This window comes from Lactuca serriola, chromosome 1, assembly GCF_051521515.1.
Source record: "Lactuca serriola cultivar US96UC23 chromosome 1, Lser_US96UC23_V15, whole genome shotgun sequence".
Classification (NCBI taxonomy): Eukaryota; Viridiplantae; Streptophyta; class Magnoliopsida; order Asterales; family Asteraceae; genus Lactuca; species Lactuca serriola.
The window spans coordinates 206,159,427-206,172,664 of NC_136408.1; the positions used below are offsets into that span (position 1 = coordinate 206,159,427).

The following is a 13,238-nucleotide window of genomic DNA, read 5'->3' on the forward strand; positions in this document are numbered from 1 at the left end:
CGTACCAAAACAAAGGAGGTTCTGTGTCGTGTAACACATAAAAGCAATAAACATGGATAATATTTCGGGTGCGATCATACCAGAACTAATGCACCGGATCCCATCAGAACTCCGCAGTTAAGCGTGCTTTGGCGAGAGTAGTACTAGAATGCGTGACCCCCTGGGAAGTCCTCGTGTTGCACCCCCCTTTTTCGTTGTCCGTTTGTGTTTTTTTTTACATTTTACGTGTGGTTTTTTGGTTTTTTTCCTTTCTTTCTTGCTATTTCTATGCTCGGGTGCCATCTGGTTCATGGTTGATGGTTTTCGAATCTTTAGAACGGAGCCGATCGGTCACATGGGTCCCACGCCCCGCGTACCAAAATAAAGGAGGTTCTGCGTCTTGTAAGACATAAAAGCAATGAACATGGATAGTATTTTGGGTGCGATCATACGTACGGTTTTTTGGTTTTTTTCCTTTCTTTCTTGCTATTTCTATGCTCGGGTGCCCTCAAGTTCATGGTTGATGGTTTTCGTATTTTTGGAACGGAGCCGATCGGTCATGTAGGTCTCACACCTCGCGTACCAAAACAAAGGTGGTTCTGCGTCTTGTAACACATTAAAGCAATAAACATGGATAGTATTTCGTGTACCAGCACTAATGCACTGGATCCCATCAGAACTCTGCAGTTAAGCGTGCTTGGGCGAGAGTATTACTAGGATGGGTGACCCCCTGAGAAGTCCTCGTGTTGCACCCCCCCCCCTTTTTAGTTTGTCCATTTCCGTTTTTTTTTTACATTTTACGTGCGGTTTTTTGGTTTTTTTCCTTTCTTTCTTGCTATTTCTATGCTCGGGTGCCCTCCGGTTCATTGTTGATGGTTTTCGTAGTTTTGGAACGGAGCCGATCGGTCGCGTAGGTCCCACGCTCCGCATACCAAAACAAAGGAGGTTCTGCGTCTTGTAACACATAAAAACAATAAACATGGATAGTATTTCGGGTGCGATCATACCAGCACCAATGCACCGGATCCCATCAGAATTTTGCAGTTTAGCATGCTTGGGCAAGAGTAGTACTTGGATGGGTGACCCCCTGGGAAGTCCTCACATTGCACCCCCCTTTTTCGTTGTCCGTTTGCGTTTTTTTTTTACGTTTTTACATGCGGTTTTTTGGTTTTTATTCCTTTCTTTCTTGCTATTTCTATGCTCGGGTACCCTCCGGTTCATGGTTGATGGTGTTTGTATTTTTGGAATGGAGCCGATCGGTCACGTGGGTCCCACGCCCAACGTACCAAAACAAAGAAGGTTCTGCGTCTTGTAACACATAAAAACAATAACAATGGATAGTATTTCGGGTGCGATCATACCTGCACTAATGCACCGGATCCCATCAGAACTCCGCAGTTAAGCGTGCTTTGGCGAGAGTAGTACTAGGATTGGTGACCCCCTGGGAAGTCCTCGTGTTGCACCCCCTTTTTCGTTGTCCGTTTGCGTTTTTTTTTAACATTTTACGTGCTGTTTTTTGGTTTTTTTTCCTTTCTTTCTTGCTATTTCTATGCTCAGGTGCCCTCCGTTTCATGGTTCATGGTTTTCGTATTTTTGGAACGGAGCCGATCGGTCATGTGGGTCCCACGCCCCGCGTACCAAAACAAAGGAGGTTCTGCGTCTTGTAACACATAAAAGCAATAAACATAGATAGTATTTCGTGTGCGATCATACCAGCACTAATGCACCGAATCCCATCAGAACTCCGTTTGGGTTTTCTTTTTACATTTTACGTGCGGTTTTTTGGTTTTTATTCCTTTCTTTCTTGCTATTTCTATGCTCGGGTGCCCTCCGGTTCATGGTTGATGGTTTTCGTATTTTTGGAACGGAGCCGATCGGTCACGTGGGTCCCACGCCCAGCGTACCAAAACAAAGTAGGTTCTGTGTCTTGTAACAAATAAAAGCAATAAACATGGATAGTATTTCGGGTGCGATCATACCAGCAATAATGCACCGGATCCCATTTGAACTCCGCAGTTAAGAGTGCTTTCGCGAGAGTAGTACTAGAATGGGTGACCCCCTGGGAAGTCCTCGTGTTGCACCCCCCCTTTTTCGTTGTCCGTTTGCGTTTTTTTTTTACATTTTACGTGCGGTTTTTTGGTTTTTTTCCTTTCTTTCTTGCTATTTCTATGCTCGGATGTCATCTGGTTCATGTTGATGGTTTTCGTATTTTTAGAACGGAGCCGATCGGTCACGTGGGTCCCACGCCCCGCGTACCAAAACAAAGGAGGTTCTGCGTCTTGTAACACATAAAAACAATAAACATGGATAGTATTTCGGGTGCGATCATACCAGCACCAATGCACCGGATCCCATCAGAACTCTGCAGTTTAGCGTGCTTCGGCAAGACTAGTACTTGGATGGTGACCCCCTGGGAAGTCCTCATGTTGCACCCCCCCCCCCTTTTTCGTTGTCCGTTTGCGTTTTTTTTTACATTTTACGTGCGGTTTTTTGGTTTTTATTCATTTCTTTCTTGCTATTTCTATGCTCGGGTGCCCTCCGGTTCATGGTTGATGGTTTTCGTATTTTTGGAACGGAGCCGATCGGTCACGTGGATCCCACGCCCAACGTACCAAAACAAAGGAGGTTTTGCGTCTTGTAACACATAAAAACAATAAACATGGATAGTACTTCGGGTGCGATCATACCTGCACTAATGCATCGGATCCCATCAGAACTCCGCAGTTAAGCGTGCTTTGGCGAGAGTAGTACTAGAATGGGTGACCCCCTGGGAAGGCCGCGTGTTGCGCACCCCTTTTTCGTTGTCGGTTTGTGTTTTTTTTTAGATTTTACGTGCGGTTTTTTGGTTTTTATTCCTTTCTTTCTTGCTATTTCTATGCTCGGGTGCCATCTGGTTCATGGTTGATGGTTTTCGTATTTTTGGAACGGAGCCGATCGGTCACGTGGGTCCCACGCCCGGTGTACCAAAACAAAGGAGGTTCTGCGTCTTGTAACACATAAAAGCAATAAACATGGATAGTATTTTGGGTGCGATCATACCAGCACTAATGCACCGGATCCCATCGGAACTCCACAGTTAAGCGTGCTTGGGCGAGAGTAGTACTAGGATGGGTGACCGCCTGGGAAGTCCTCGTGATGCACATTCCTTTTTCGTTGTCCGTTTGCGTTTTTTTTTTTACATTTTACGTACGTTTTTTGTTTTTTTCCTTTCTTTCTTGCTATTTCTATGCCCGGGTGCCCTCCGGTTCATGGTTGATGGTTTTTGTATTTTTGGAACGGAGCCGATCAGTCATGTAGGTCTCACGCCCCGCATACCAAAACAAAGGAGGTTCTGCGTCTTGTAACACATAAAAGCAATAAACATGGATACTATTTCGGGTGCGATCATACCAGCACTAATGAACCGGATCCCATCAGAACTCTGCAGTTAAGCGTGCTTGGGCGAGAGTTTTACTAGGATGAGTGACCCCCTGGGAAGTCCTTGTGTTGCACCCCCCTTTTTAGTTTGTCCGTTTGTGTTTTTTTTACATTTTACGTGCAGTTTTTTGGTTTTTTTCCTTTCTTTCTTTCTATTTCTATGATCGGGTGCCCTCCGGTTCATGGTTGATGGTTTTCGTAGTTTTGGAACGGAGCCTATCGGTCACGTAGGTCCCACGCTCCGCATACCAAAACAAAGGAGGTTATGCGTCTTGTAACACATAAAAACAATAAACATGGATATTATTTCGGGTGTGATCATACCACCACTTATACACCGGATCCCATCAGAACTCCGCAGTTAAGCGTGCTTGGGCGAGAGTAGTACTAGAATGGGTGACCCCCTGGGATGTCCACGTGTAGCACCCCCCTTTTTCGTTGTCCGTTTTCATTTTTTTTTTTTACATTTTACGTGCGGTTTTTTGGTTTTTTTTCCTTTCTTTCTTGCTATTTCTATGCTCGGGTGCCCTCCGTTTCATGGTTCATGGTTTTCGTCTTTTTGGAACGGAGCCGATCGGTCACGTGGGTCCCACGCCCCGCGTACCAAAACAAAGGAGGTTCTGCGTCTTGTAACTCATAAAAGCAATAAACATGGATAGTATTTCGTGTGCGATCATACCAGCACTAATGCACCGAATACCATCAGAACTCCGCAGTTAAGTGTGCTTGGGCGAGAGTAGTACAAGGATGGGTGACCCCCTGGTAAGTGCTCGTGTTGCACCCTCTTTTTCGTTGTCCGTTTGCGTTTTTTTTTACATTTTACGTGCGGTTTTTTGGTTTTTTTTCCTTTCTTTCTTGCTATTTCTATGCTTGGGTGCGATCCGGATCATGGTTGACGGTTTTCGTATTTTTGGAACGGAGCCGATCGGTCATGTGGATCCCACACCCTGCGTACAAAAACAAAGGAGGTTCTGCGTCTTGAAACACATAAAAACAATAAACATGGATAGTATTTTGGGTGCGATCATACCAGCACTAATGCACCGGATCCCATTTGAACTCCGCAATTAAGAGTGCTTGGGAGAGAGTAGTACTAGGATGGGTGACCCCCTGGGAAGTCCTCGTGATGCACCCTCCTTTTTCGTTGTCCGTTTGCGTTTTTTTTTACATTTTGCGTACGGTTTTTTGGTTTTTTCCTTTCTTTCTTGCTATTTCTATGCTCGGGTGCCCTCTGGTTCATTGTTGATGGTTTTCGTATTTTCGGAACGGAGCTGATCGGTCACGTAAGTCTCACGCCCCGCGTACTAAAACAAAGGAGATTCTGCGTCTTGTAACACATAAAAGCAATAAACATGGATAATATTTCATGTGCGATCATACCAGAACTAATGCACCGGATCCCATCAGAACTCCGCAGTTAAGCGTGCTTTGGCGAGAGTAGTACTAGAATGCGTGACCCCCTGGGAAGTCCTCGTGTTGCACCCCCCTTTTTCGTTGTCCGTTTGTGTTTTTTTTTTTACATTTTACGTGTGGTTTTTTGGTTTTTTTCCTTTCTTTCTTGCTATTTCTATGCTCGGGTGCCATCTGGTTCATGGTTGATGGTTTTCGAATCTTTAGAACGGAGCCGATCGGTCACATGGGTCCCACGCCCCGCGTACCAAAATAAAGGAGGTTCTGCGTCTTGTAAGACATAAAAGCAATGAACATGGATAGTATTTTGGGTGCGATCATACGTACGGTTTTTTGGTTTTTTTCCTTTCTTTCTTGCTATTTCTATGCTCGGGTGCCCTCAAGTTCATGGTTGATGGTTTTCGTATTTTTGGAACGGAGCCGATCGGTCATGTAGGTCTCACACCTCGCGTACCAAAAGAAAGGTGGTTCTGCGTCTTGTAACACATTAAAGCAATAAACATGGATAGTATTTCGTGTACCAGCACTAATGCACTGGATCCCATCAGAACTCTGCAGTTAAGCGTGCTTGGGCGAGAGTATTACTAGGATGGGTGACCCCCTGAGAAGTCCTCGTGTTGCACCCCCCCCCCCCCCCTTTTTAGTTTGTCCATTTCCGTTTTTTTTTTTACATTTTACGTGCGGTTTTTTGGTTTTTTTTCCTTTCTTTCTTGCTATTTCTATGCTCGGGTGCCCTCCGGTTCATTGTTGATGGTTTTCGTAGTTTTGGAACGGAGCCGATCGGTCGCGTAGGTCCCACGCTCCGCATACCAAAACAAAGGAGGTTCTGCGTCTTGTAACACATAAAAACAATAAACATGGATAGTATTTCGGGTGCGATCATACCAGCACCAATGCACCGGATCCCATCAGAATTTTGCAGTTTAGCATGCTTGGGCAAGAGTAGTACTTGGATGGGTGACCCCCTGGGAAGTCCTCACGTTGCACCCCCCTTTTTCGTTGTCTGTTTGCGTTTTTTTTTACGTTTTTACATGCGGTTTTTTGGTTTTTATTCCTTTCTTTCTTGCTATTTCTATGCTCGGGTGCCCTCCGGTTCATGGTTGATGGTGTTTGTATTTTTGGAATGGAGCCGATCGGTCACGTGGGTCCCACGCCCAACGTACCAAAACAAAGAAGGTTCTGCGTCTTGTAACACATAAAAACAATAACAATGGATAGTATTTCGGGTGTGATCATACCTGCACTAATGCACCGGATCCCATCAGAACTCCGCAGTTAAGCGTGCTTTGGCGAGAGTAGTACTAGGATTGGTGACCCCCTGGGAAGTCCTCGTGTTGCACCCCCCTTTTTCGTTGTCAATGTTGCGTTTTTTTTTAGATTTTACGTGCGTTTTTTTGGTTTTTTTCCTTTCTTTCTTGCTATTTCTATGCTCGGGTGCCATCTGGTTCATGGTTGATGGTTTTCGTATTTTTGGAACGGAGCCGATCGGTCACGTGGGTCCCACGCCCCGCGTACCAAAACAAAGGAGGTTCTGCGTCCTGTAACACATAAAAGCAATAAACATGGATAGTATTTTGGGGGCGATCATACCAGCACTAATGCACCGGATCCCATCAGAACTCCGCAGTTAAGCGTGCTTGGGCATTACGAGTAGTACTAGGATGGGTGACCCCCTGGGAAGTCCTCGTGATGCACACTCCTTTTTCGTTGTCCGTTTGCGTTTTTTTTTTTTTTTTTTTACATTTTTTGTACGGTTTTTTGGTTTTTTTCCTTTCTTTCTTGCTATTGTATGCTCGGGTGCCCTCCGATTCATGGTTGATGGTTTTCGTATTTTTGGAACGGAGTCGATCGGTCATGTAGGTCTCACACCCCACGTACCAAAACAAAGGAGGTTCTGCGTCTTGTAACAAATAAAAGCAATAAACATGGATAGTATTTCGGGTGCGATCATACCAACACTAATGAACCGGATCCCATCAGAACTCTGCAGTTAAGCGTGCTTGGGCGAGAGTATTACTAGGATGGGTGACCCCCTGGGAAGTCCGCGTGTTGCACCCCCCTTTTTAGTTTGTCCGTTTGCGTTTTTTTTTACATTTTACGTGCCGTTTTTTCGTTTTTTCCTTTCTTTCTTGCTATTTCTATGCTCAGGTGCCCTCCGGTTCATGGTTGATGGATTTCGTAGTTTTGGAACGGAGCCTATCGGTCACGTAGGTCCCACGCTCCGCATACCAAAACGAAGGAGGTTCTGCGTCTTGTAACACATAAAAACAATAAACATGGATAGTATTTCGGGTGCGATCATACCAGCACCAGTGCACCGGATCCCATCAGAACTCCGCAGTTAAACGTGCATGGGCAAGAGTAGTACTTGGATGGGTGACCCCCTGGGAAGTCCTGATGTTGCACCCCACTTTTTCGTTGTCCGTTTTCGTCTTTGTTTACATTTTACATGCTGTTTTTTGGTTTGTATTCCTTTCTTTCTTGCTATTTCTATGCTCGGGTGCCCTCCGGTTCATGGTTGATGGTTTTCGTATTTTTGGAACGGAGCCGATCGGTCACGTGGGTCCCACGCCCAGCGTACCAAAACAAAGGAGGTTCTGCGTCTTGTAACACATAAAAACAATAAACATGGATAGTATTTCGGGTGCGATCATACCAGCACTAATGCACCGGATCCCATCAGAACTCCGCAGTTAAGCGTGCTTGGGCGAGAGTAGTACTAGAATTGGTGACCCCCTGGGAAGTCCTCGTGTAGCACCCTCCTTTTTCGTTGTCCGTTTGCGTTTTTTTTTTTTTTTTTTTACATTTTACGTGCAGGTTTTTTGGTTTTTTTTTTCCTTTCTTTCTTGCATTTCTATGCTCGGGTGCGATCCGGTTCATGGTTGATGGTTTTCGTATTTTTGGAACGGAGTCGATCGGCCACGTAGGTTCCACGCTCCGCGTACCAATACAAAGGAGATTCTGCGTCTTGTAACACATAAGAGCAATAAACATGGATAGTATTTCAGGTGTGATCATACCAGCACTTATACACTGGATCCCATCAGAACTCCGCAGTTAAGCGTGCTTGGGCGAGAGTAGTACTAGAATGGGTGACCCCCTGGGAAGTCCTCGTGTAGCACCCTCCTTTTTCGTTGTCCGTTTGCATTTTTTTTTTACATTTTACGTGCTGTTTTTTGGTTTTTTTTCCTTTCTTTCTTGCTATTTCTATGCTCAGGTGCTCTCCGTTTCATGGTTCATGGTTTTCGTATTTTTGGAACGGAGCCGATCGGTCATGTGGGTCCCACGCCCCGCGTACCAAAACAAAGGAGGTTTTGCGTCTTGTAACACATAAAAGCAATAAACATAGATAGTATTTCGTGTGCGATCATACCAGCACTAATGCACCGAATCCCATCAGAACTCCGTTTGCGTTTTCTTTTTACATTTTACGTGCGGTTTTTTGGTTTTTATTCCTTTCTTTCTTGCTATTTCTATGCTCGGGTGCCCTCCGGTTCATGGTTGATGGTTTTCGTATTTTTGGAACGGAGCCGATCGGTCACGTGGGTCCCACGCCCAGCGTACCAAAACAAAGTAGGTTCTGTGTCTTGTAACAAATAAAAGCAATAAACATGCATAGTATTTCGGGTGCGATCATACCAGCAATAATGCAGCGGATCCCATTTGAACTCCGCAGTTAAGAGTGCTTTCGCGAGAGTAGTACTAGAATGGGTGACCCCCTGGGAAGTCCTCGTGTTGCACCCCCCCTTTTTCGTTGTCCGTTTGCGTTTTTTTTTTTACATTTTACGTGCGGTTTTTTGGTTTTTTTCCTTTCTTTCTTGCTATTTCTATGCTCGGATGTCATCTGGTTCATGTTGATGGTTTTCGTATTTTTAGAACGGAGCCGATCGGTCACGTGGGTCCCACGCCCCGCGTACCAAAACAAAGGAGGTTCTGCGTCTTGTAACACATAAAAACAATAAACATGGATAGTATTTCGGGTGCGATCATACCAGCACCAATGCACCGGATCCCATCAGAACTCTGCAGTTTAGCGTGCTTCGGCAAGACTAGTACTTGGATGGTGACCCCCTGGGAAGTCCTCATGTTGCACCCCCCCCCCCTTTTTCGTTGTCCGTTTGCGTTTTTTTTTACATTTTACGTGCGGTTTTTTGGTTTTTATTCCTTTCTTTCTTGCTATTTCTATGCTCGGGTGCCCTCCGGTTCATGGTTGATGGTTTTCGTATTTTTGGAACGGAGCCGATCAGTCACGTGGATCCCACGCCCAACGTACCAAAACAAAGGAGGTTTTGCGTCTTGTAACACATAAAAACAATAAACATGGATAGTATTTCGGGTGCGATCATACCTGCACTAATGCATCGGATCCCATCAGAACTCCGCAGTTAAGCGTGCTTTGGCGAGAGTAGTACTAGAATGGGTGACCCCCTGGGAAGGCCGCGTGTTGCGCCCCCCTTTTTCGTTGTCGGTTTGTGTTTTTTTTTAGATTTTACGTGCGGTTTTTTGGTTTTTATTCCTTTCTTTCTTGCTATTTCTATGCTCGGGTGCCATCTGGTTCATGGTTGATGGTTTTCGTATTTTTGGAACGGAGCCGATCGGTCACGTGGGTCCCACGCCCGGCGTACCAAAACAAAGGAGGTTCTGCGTCTTGTAACACATAAAAGCAATAAACATGGATAGTATTTTGGGTGCGATCATACCAGCACTAATGCACCGGATCCCATCGGAACTCCACAGTTAAGCGTGCTTGGGCGAGAGTAGTACTAGGATGGGTGACCGCCTGGGAAGTCCTCGTGATGCACATTCCTTTTTCGTTGTCCGTTTGCGTTTTTTTTTTTTTACATTTTACGTACGTTTTTTGTTTTTTTTCCTTTCTTTCTTGCTATTTCTATGCCCGGGTGCCCTCCGGTTCATGGTTGATGGTTTTCGTATTTTTGGAACGGAGCCGATCAGTCATGTAGGTCTCACGCCCCGCATACCAAAACAAAGTAGGTTCTGCATCTTGTAACACATAAAAGCAATAAACATGGATACTATTTCGGGTGCGATCATACCAGCACTAATGAACCGGATCCCATCAGAACTCTGCAGTTAAGCGTGCTTGGGCGAGAGTTTTACTAGGATGAGTGACCCCCTGGGAAGTCCTTGTGTTGCACCCCCTTTTTAGTTTGTCCGTTTGTGTTTTTTTTACATTTTACGTGCAGTTTTTTGGTTTTTTTCCTTTCTTTCTTGCTATTTCTATGATCGGGTGCCCTCCGGTTCATGGTTGATGGTTTTCGTAGTTTTGGAACGGAGCCTATCGGTCACGTAGGTCCCACGCTCCGCATACCAAAACAAAGGAGGTTATGCGTCTTGTAACACATAAAAACAATAAACATGGATATTATTTCGGGTGTGATCATACCACCACTTATACACCGGATCCCATCAGAACTCCGCAGTTAAGCGTGCTTGGGCGAGAGTAGTACTAGAATGGGTGACCCCCTGGGATGTCCACGTGTAGCACCCCCCCTTTTTCGTTGTCCGTTTTCATTTTTTTTTTTACATTTTACGTGCGGTTTTTTGGTTTTTTTTCCTTTCTTTCTTGCTATTTCTATGCTCGGGTGCCCTCCGTTTCATGGTTCATGGTTTTCGTCTTTTTGGAACGGAGCCGATCGGTCACGTGGGTCCCACGCCCCGGGTACCAAAACAAAGGAGGTTCTGCGTCTTGTAACTCATAAAAGCAATAAACATGGATAGTATTTCGTGTGCGATCATACCAGCACTAATGCACCGAATACCATCAGAACTCCGTAGTTAAGTGTGCTTGGGCGAGAGTAGTACAAGGATGGGTGACCCCCTGGTAAGTGCTCGTGTTGCACCCTCTTTTTCGTTGTTCGTTTGCGTTTTTTTTTACATTTTACGTGCGGTTTTTTGGTTTTTTTTCCTTTCTTTCTTGCTATTTCTATGCTCGGGTGCGATCCGGATCATGGTTGACGGTTTTCGTATTTTTGGAACGGAGCCGATCGGTCATGTGGATCCCACACCCTGCGTACAAAAACAAAGGAGGTTCTGCGTCTTGAAACACATAAAAACAATAAACATGGATAGTATTTTGGGTGCGATCATACCAGCACTAATGCACCGGATCCCATTTGAACTCCGCAATTAAGAGTGCTTGGGAGAGAGTAGTACTAGGATGGGTGACCCCCTGGGAAGTCCTCGTGATGCACCCTCCTTTTTCGTTGTCCGTTTGCGTTTTTTTTTACATTTTGCGTACGGTTTTTTGGTTTTTTCCTTTCTTTCTTGCTATTTCTATGCTCGGGTGCCCTCTGGTTCATTGTTGATGGTTTTCGTATTTTCGGAACGGAGCTGATCGGTCACGTAAGTCTCACGCCCCGCGTACTAAAACAAAGGAGATTCTGCGTCTTGTAACACATAAAAGCAATAAACATGGATAATATTTCATGTGCGATCATACCAGCACTAATGCAACGGATCCCATCAGAACTCTGCAGTTAAGCGTGTTTGGGCGAGAGTATTACTAGGATGGTTGACCCCTTGGGAAGTCCTCGTGTTGCACCCCCCCCCCCTTTTAGTTTGTCCGTTTGCGTTTTTTTTTACATTTTACGTGCGGTTTTTTGGTTTTTTTCCTTTCTTTCTTGCTATTTCTATGCTCGGGTGCCCTCCGGTTCATGGTTGATGGTTTTCGTAGTTTTGGAACGGAGTCGATCGGTCACGTAGGTCCCACGCTCCGCATACCAAAAGAAAGGAGGTTTTGTGTCTTGTAACACATAAAAAAATTAAACATGGATAATATTTCGGGTGCGATCATACCAGCACCAATGCACCGGATCCCATCAGAACTCCGCAGTTAAGCGTGCTTGGGCAAGAGTAGTAATTGGATAGGTGACCCCCTGGGAAGTCTTCATGTTGCACCCCCATTTTTCATTGTTCGTTTGCGTTTTTTTTTTTACATTTTACGTGCGGTTTTTTGGATTTTATTCCTTTCTTTCTTGCAATTTCTATGCTCGGGTGCCCTCCGGTTCATGGTTGATGGTTTTCGTATTTTTGGAACGGAGCCGATCGGTCACGTAGGTCCCACGCTCCGCGTACCAAAACAAAGGAGGTTTTGCGTCTTGTAACACATAAAAGCAATAAACATAGATAGTATTTCGTGTGCGATCATACCAGCACTAATGCACCGAATCCCATCAGAACTCCGTTTGCGTTTTCTTTTTACATTTTACGTGCGGTTTTTTGGTTTTTATTCCTTTCTTTCTTGCTATTTCTATGCTCGGGTGCCCTCCGGTTCATGGTTGATGGTTTTCGTATTTTTGGAACGGAGCCGATCGGTCACGTGGGTCCCACGCCCAGCGTACCAAAACAAAGTAGGTTCTGTGTCTTTTAACAAATAAAAGCAATAAACATGGATAGTATTTCGGGTGCGATCATACCAGCAATAATGCACCGGATCCCATTTGAACTCCGCAGTTAAGAGTGCTTTCGCGAGAGTAGTACTAGAATGGGTGACCCCCTGGGAAGTCCTCGTGTTGCACCCCCCCTTTTTCGTTGTCCGTTTGCGTTTTTTTTTTACATTTTACGTGCGGTTTTTTGGTTTTTTTCCTTTCTTTCTTGCTACTTCTATGCTCGGATGTCATCTGGTTCATGTTGATGGTTTTCGTATTTTTAGAACGGAGCCGATCGGTCACGTGGGTCCCACGCCCCGCGTACCAAAACAAAGGAGGTTCTGCGTCTTGTAACACATAAAAACAATAAACATGGATAGTATTTCGGGTGCGATCATACCAGCACCAATGCACCGGATCCCATCAGAACTCTGCAGTTTAGCGTGCTTCGGCAAGACTAGTACTTGGATGGTGACCCCCTGGGAAGTCCTCATGTTGCACCCCCCTTTTTCGTTGTCCGTTTGCGTTTTTTTTTACATTTTACGTGCGGTTTTTTGGTTTTTATTCCTTTCTTTCTTGCTATTTCTATGCTCGAGTGCCCTCCGGTTCATGGTTGATGGTTTTCGTATTTTTGGAACGGAGCCGATCGGTCACGTGGATCCCACGCCCAACGTACCAAAACAAAGGAGGTTTTGCGTCTTGTAACACATAAAAACAACAAACATGGATAGTATTTCGGGTGCGATCATACCTGCACTAATGCATCGGATCCCATCAGAACTCCGCAGTTAAGCGTGCTTTGGCGAGAGTAGTACTAGAATGGGTGACCCCCTAGGAAGGCCGCGTGTTGCGCCCCCCTTTTTCGTTGTCGGTTTGCGTTTTTTTTAGATTTTACGTGCGGTTTTTTGGTTTTTATTCCTTTCTTTCTTGCTATTTCTATGCTCGGGTGCCATCTGGTTCATGGTTGATGGTTTTCGTATTTTTGGAACGGAGCCGATCGGTCACGTGGGTCCCACGCCCGGCGTACCAAAACAAAGGAGGTTC

The 13,238-nt window shown here is 45.2% G+C and overlaps 27 non-coding genes and 7 pseudogenes across 27 annotated transcripts; all 34 read left to right on the top strand.

The window, feature by feature from the left end:
- The first annotated feature begins 66 nt into the window (after positions 1–66).
- Positions 67–185, top strand: LOC145076574 (5S ribosomal RNA). Its single transcript, XR_013692712.1, has one exon. It is a non-coding gene; the product is annotated as a 5S ribosomal RNA (ribosomal RNA).
- Positions 186–621: 436 nt separating this feature from the next.
- LOC145080333 (5S ribosomal RNA) lies at positions 622–734 on the top strand (annotated as a pseudogene).
- A 238-nt stretch (positions 735–972) lies between these two features.
- Positions 973–1,091, top strand: LOC145080100 (5S ribosomal RNA; annotated as a pseudogene).
- A 235-nt stretch (positions 1,092–1,326) lies between these two features.
- LOC145085739 (5S ribosomal RNA) lies at positions 1,327–1,445 on the top strand. Its single transcript, XR_013700128.1, has one exon. It is a non-coding gene; the product is annotated as a 5S ribosomal RNA (ribosomal RNA).
- Positions 1,446–1,944: 499 nt separating this feature from the next.
- Positions 1,945–2,063, top strand: LOC145077098 (5S ribosomal RNA). Its single transcript, XR_013692955.1, has one exon. It is a non-coding gene; the product is annotated as a 5S ribosomal RNA (ribosomal RNA).
- A 233-nt stretch (positions 2,064–2,296) lies between these two features.
- Positions 2,297–2,414, top strand: LOC145080287 (5S ribosomal RNA; annotated as a pseudogene).
- A 238-nt stretch (positions 2,415–2,652) lies between these two features.
- Positions 2,653–2,771, top strand: LOC145077220 (5S ribosomal RNA). The gene has a single exon (XR_013693024.1). It is a non-coding gene; the product is annotated as a 5S ribosomal RNA (ribosomal RNA).
- Positions 2,772–3,004: 233 nt separating this feature from the next.
- LOC145073495 (5S ribosomal RNA) lies at positions 3,005–3,123 on the top strand. The gene has a single exon (XR_013691395.1). It is a non-coding gene; the product is annotated as a 5S ribosomal RNA (ribosomal RNA).
- A 232-nt stretch (positions 3,124–3,355) lies between these two features.
- On the top strand, positions 3,356–3,474 carry LOC145078709 (5S ribosomal RNA). Its single transcript, XR_013694244.1, has one exon. It is a non-coding gene; the product is annotated as a 5S ribosomal RNA (ribosomal RNA).
- A 232-nt stretch (positions 3,475–3,706) lies between these two features.
- LOC145078576 (5S ribosomal RNA) lies at positions 3,707–3,825 on the top strand. Its single transcript, XR_013694116.1, has one exon. It is a non-coding gene; the product is annotated as a 5S ribosomal RNA (ribosomal RNA).
- A 236-nt stretch (positions 3,826–4,061) lies between these two features.
- Positions 4,062–4,180, top strand: LOC145079487 (5S ribosomal RNA). The gene has a single exon (XR_013694998.1). It is a non-coding gene; the product is annotated as a 5S ribosomal RNA (ribosomal RNA).
- Positions 4,181–4,412: 232 nt separating this feature from the next.
- On the top strand, positions 4,413–4,531 carry LOC145074411 (5S ribosomal RNA). Its single transcript, XR_013691835.1, has one exon. It is a non-coding gene; the product is annotated as a 5S ribosomal RNA (ribosomal RNA).
- A 231-nt stretch (positions 4,532–4,762) lies between these two features.
- On the top strand, positions 4,763–4,881 carry LOC145078950 (5S ribosomal RNA). The gene has a single exon (XR_013694481.1). It is a non-coding gene; the product is annotated as a 5S ribosomal RNA (ribosomal RNA).
- A 438-nt stretch (positions 4,882–5,319) lies between these two features.
- On the top strand, positions 5,320–5,432 carry LOC145080334 (5S ribosomal RNA; annotated as a pseudogene).
- Positions 5,433–5,677: 245 nt separating this feature from the next.
- Positions 5,678–5,796, top strand: LOC145080122 (5S ribosomal RNA; annotated as a pseudogene).
- Positions 5,797–6,030: 234 nt separating this feature from the next.
- LOC145073539 (5S ribosomal RNA) lies at positions 6,031–6,149 on the top strand. The gene has a single exon (XR_013691417.1). It is a non-coding gene; the product is annotated as a 5S ribosomal RNA (ribosomal RNA).
- A 233-nt stretch (positions 6,150–6,382) lies between these two features.
- Positions 6,383–6,504, top strand: LOC145079221 (5S ribosomal RNA). Its single transcript, XR_013694740.1, has one exon. It is a non-coding gene; the product is annotated as a 5S ribosomal RNA (ribosomal RNA).
- Positions 6,505–6,745: 241 nt separating this feature from the next.
- On the top strand, positions 6,746–6,864 carry LOC145076482 (5S ribosomal RNA). Its single transcript, XR_013692690.1, has one exon. It is a non-coding gene; the product is annotated as a 5S ribosomal RNA (ribosomal RNA).
- A 232-nt stretch (positions 6,865–7,096) lies between these two features.
- LOC145074338 (5S ribosomal RNA) lies at positions 7,097–7,215 on the top strand. The gene has a single exon (XR_013691804.1). It is a non-coding gene; the product is annotated as a 5S ribosomal RNA (ribosomal RNA).
- A 233-nt stretch (positions 7,216–7,448) lies between these two features.
- On the top strand, positions 7,449–7,567 carry LOC145085734 (5S ribosomal RNA). Its single transcript, XR_013700125.1, has one exon. It is a non-coding gene; the product is annotated as a 5S ribosomal RNA (ribosomal RNA).
- A 245-nt stretch (positions 7,568–7,812) lies between these two features.
- Positions 7,813–7,931, top strand: LOC145073567 (5S ribosomal RNA). The gene has a single exon (XR_013691433.1). It is a non-coding gene; the product is annotated as a 5S ribosomal RNA (ribosomal RNA).
- A 500-nt stretch (positions 7,932–8,431) lies between these two features.
- Positions 8,432–8,550, top strand: LOC145078996 (5S ribosomal RNA). Its single transcript, XR_013694525.1, has one exon. It is a non-coding gene; the product is annotated as a 5S ribosomal RNA (ribosomal RNA).
- Positions 8,551–8,784: 234 nt separating this feature from the next.
- On the top strand, positions 8,785–8,902 carry LOC145080288 (5S ribosomal RNA; annotated as a pseudogene).
- Positions 8,903–9,140: 238 nt separating this feature from the next.
- LOC145074660 (5S ribosomal RNA) lies at positions 9,141–9,259 on the top strand. Its single transcript, XR_013691973.1, has one exon. It is a non-coding gene; the product is annotated as a 5S ribosomal RNA (ribosomal RNA).
- Positions 9,260–9,492: 233 nt separating this feature from the next.
- Positions 9,493–9,611, top strand: LOC145073502 (5S ribosomal RNA). The gene has a single exon (XR_013691397.1). It is a non-coding gene; the product is annotated as a 5S ribosomal RNA (ribosomal RNA).
- A 235-nt stretch (positions 9,612–9,846) lies between these two features.
- Positions 9,847–9,965, top strand: LOC145078710 (5S ribosomal RNA). The gene has a single exon (XR_013694245.1). It is a non-coding gene; the product is annotated as a 5S ribosomal RNA (ribosomal RNA).
- Positions 9,966–10,196: 231 nt separating this feature from the next.
- Positions 10,197–10,315, top strand: LOC145078577 (5S ribosomal RNA). Its single transcript, XR_013694117.1, has one exon. It is a non-coding gene; the product is annotated as a 5S ribosomal RNA (ribosomal RNA).
- A 236-nt stretch (positions 10,316–10,551) lies between these two features.
- LOC145079500 (5S ribosomal RNA) lies at positions 10,552–10,670 on the top strand. The gene has a single exon (XR_013695011.1). It is a non-coding gene; the product is annotated as a 5S ribosomal RNA (ribosomal RNA).
- Positions 10,671–10,902: 232 nt separating this feature from the next.
- LOC145074418 (5S ribosomal RNA) lies at positions 10,903–11,021 on the top strand. Its single transcript, XR_013691836.1, has one exon. It is a non-coding gene; the product is annotated as a 5S ribosomal RNA (ribosomal RNA).
- A 231-nt stretch (positions 11,022–11,252) lies between these two features.
- Positions 11,253–11,371, top strand: LOC145079029 (5S ribosomal RNA). The gene has a single exon (XR_013694557.1). It is a non-coding gene; the product is annotated as a 5S ribosomal RNA (ribosomal RNA).
- Positions 11,372–11,608: 237 nt separating this feature from the next.
- LOC145078957 (5S ribosomal RNA) lies at positions 11,609–11,727 on the top strand. Its single transcript, XR_013694488.1, has one exon. It is a non-coding gene; the product is annotated as a 5S ribosomal RNA (ribosomal RNA).
- Positions 11,728–12,228: 501 nt separating this feature from the next.
- On the top strand, positions 12,229–12,347 carry LOC145077105 (5S ribosomal RNA). The gene has a single exon (XR_013692957.1). It is a non-coding gene; the product is annotated as a 5S ribosomal RNA (ribosomal RNA).
- A 233-nt stretch (positions 12,348–12,580) lies between these two features.
- Positions 12,581–12,698, top strand: LOC145080289 (5S ribosomal RNA; annotated as a pseudogene).
- Positions 12,699–12,931: 233 nt separating this feature from the next.
- Positions 12,932–13,050, top strand: LOC145076864 (5S ribosomal RNA). Its single transcript, XR_013692836.1, has one exon. It is a non-coding gene; the product is annotated as a 5S ribosomal RNA (ribosomal RNA).
- Positions 13,051–13,238: the final 188 nt, after the last annotated feature.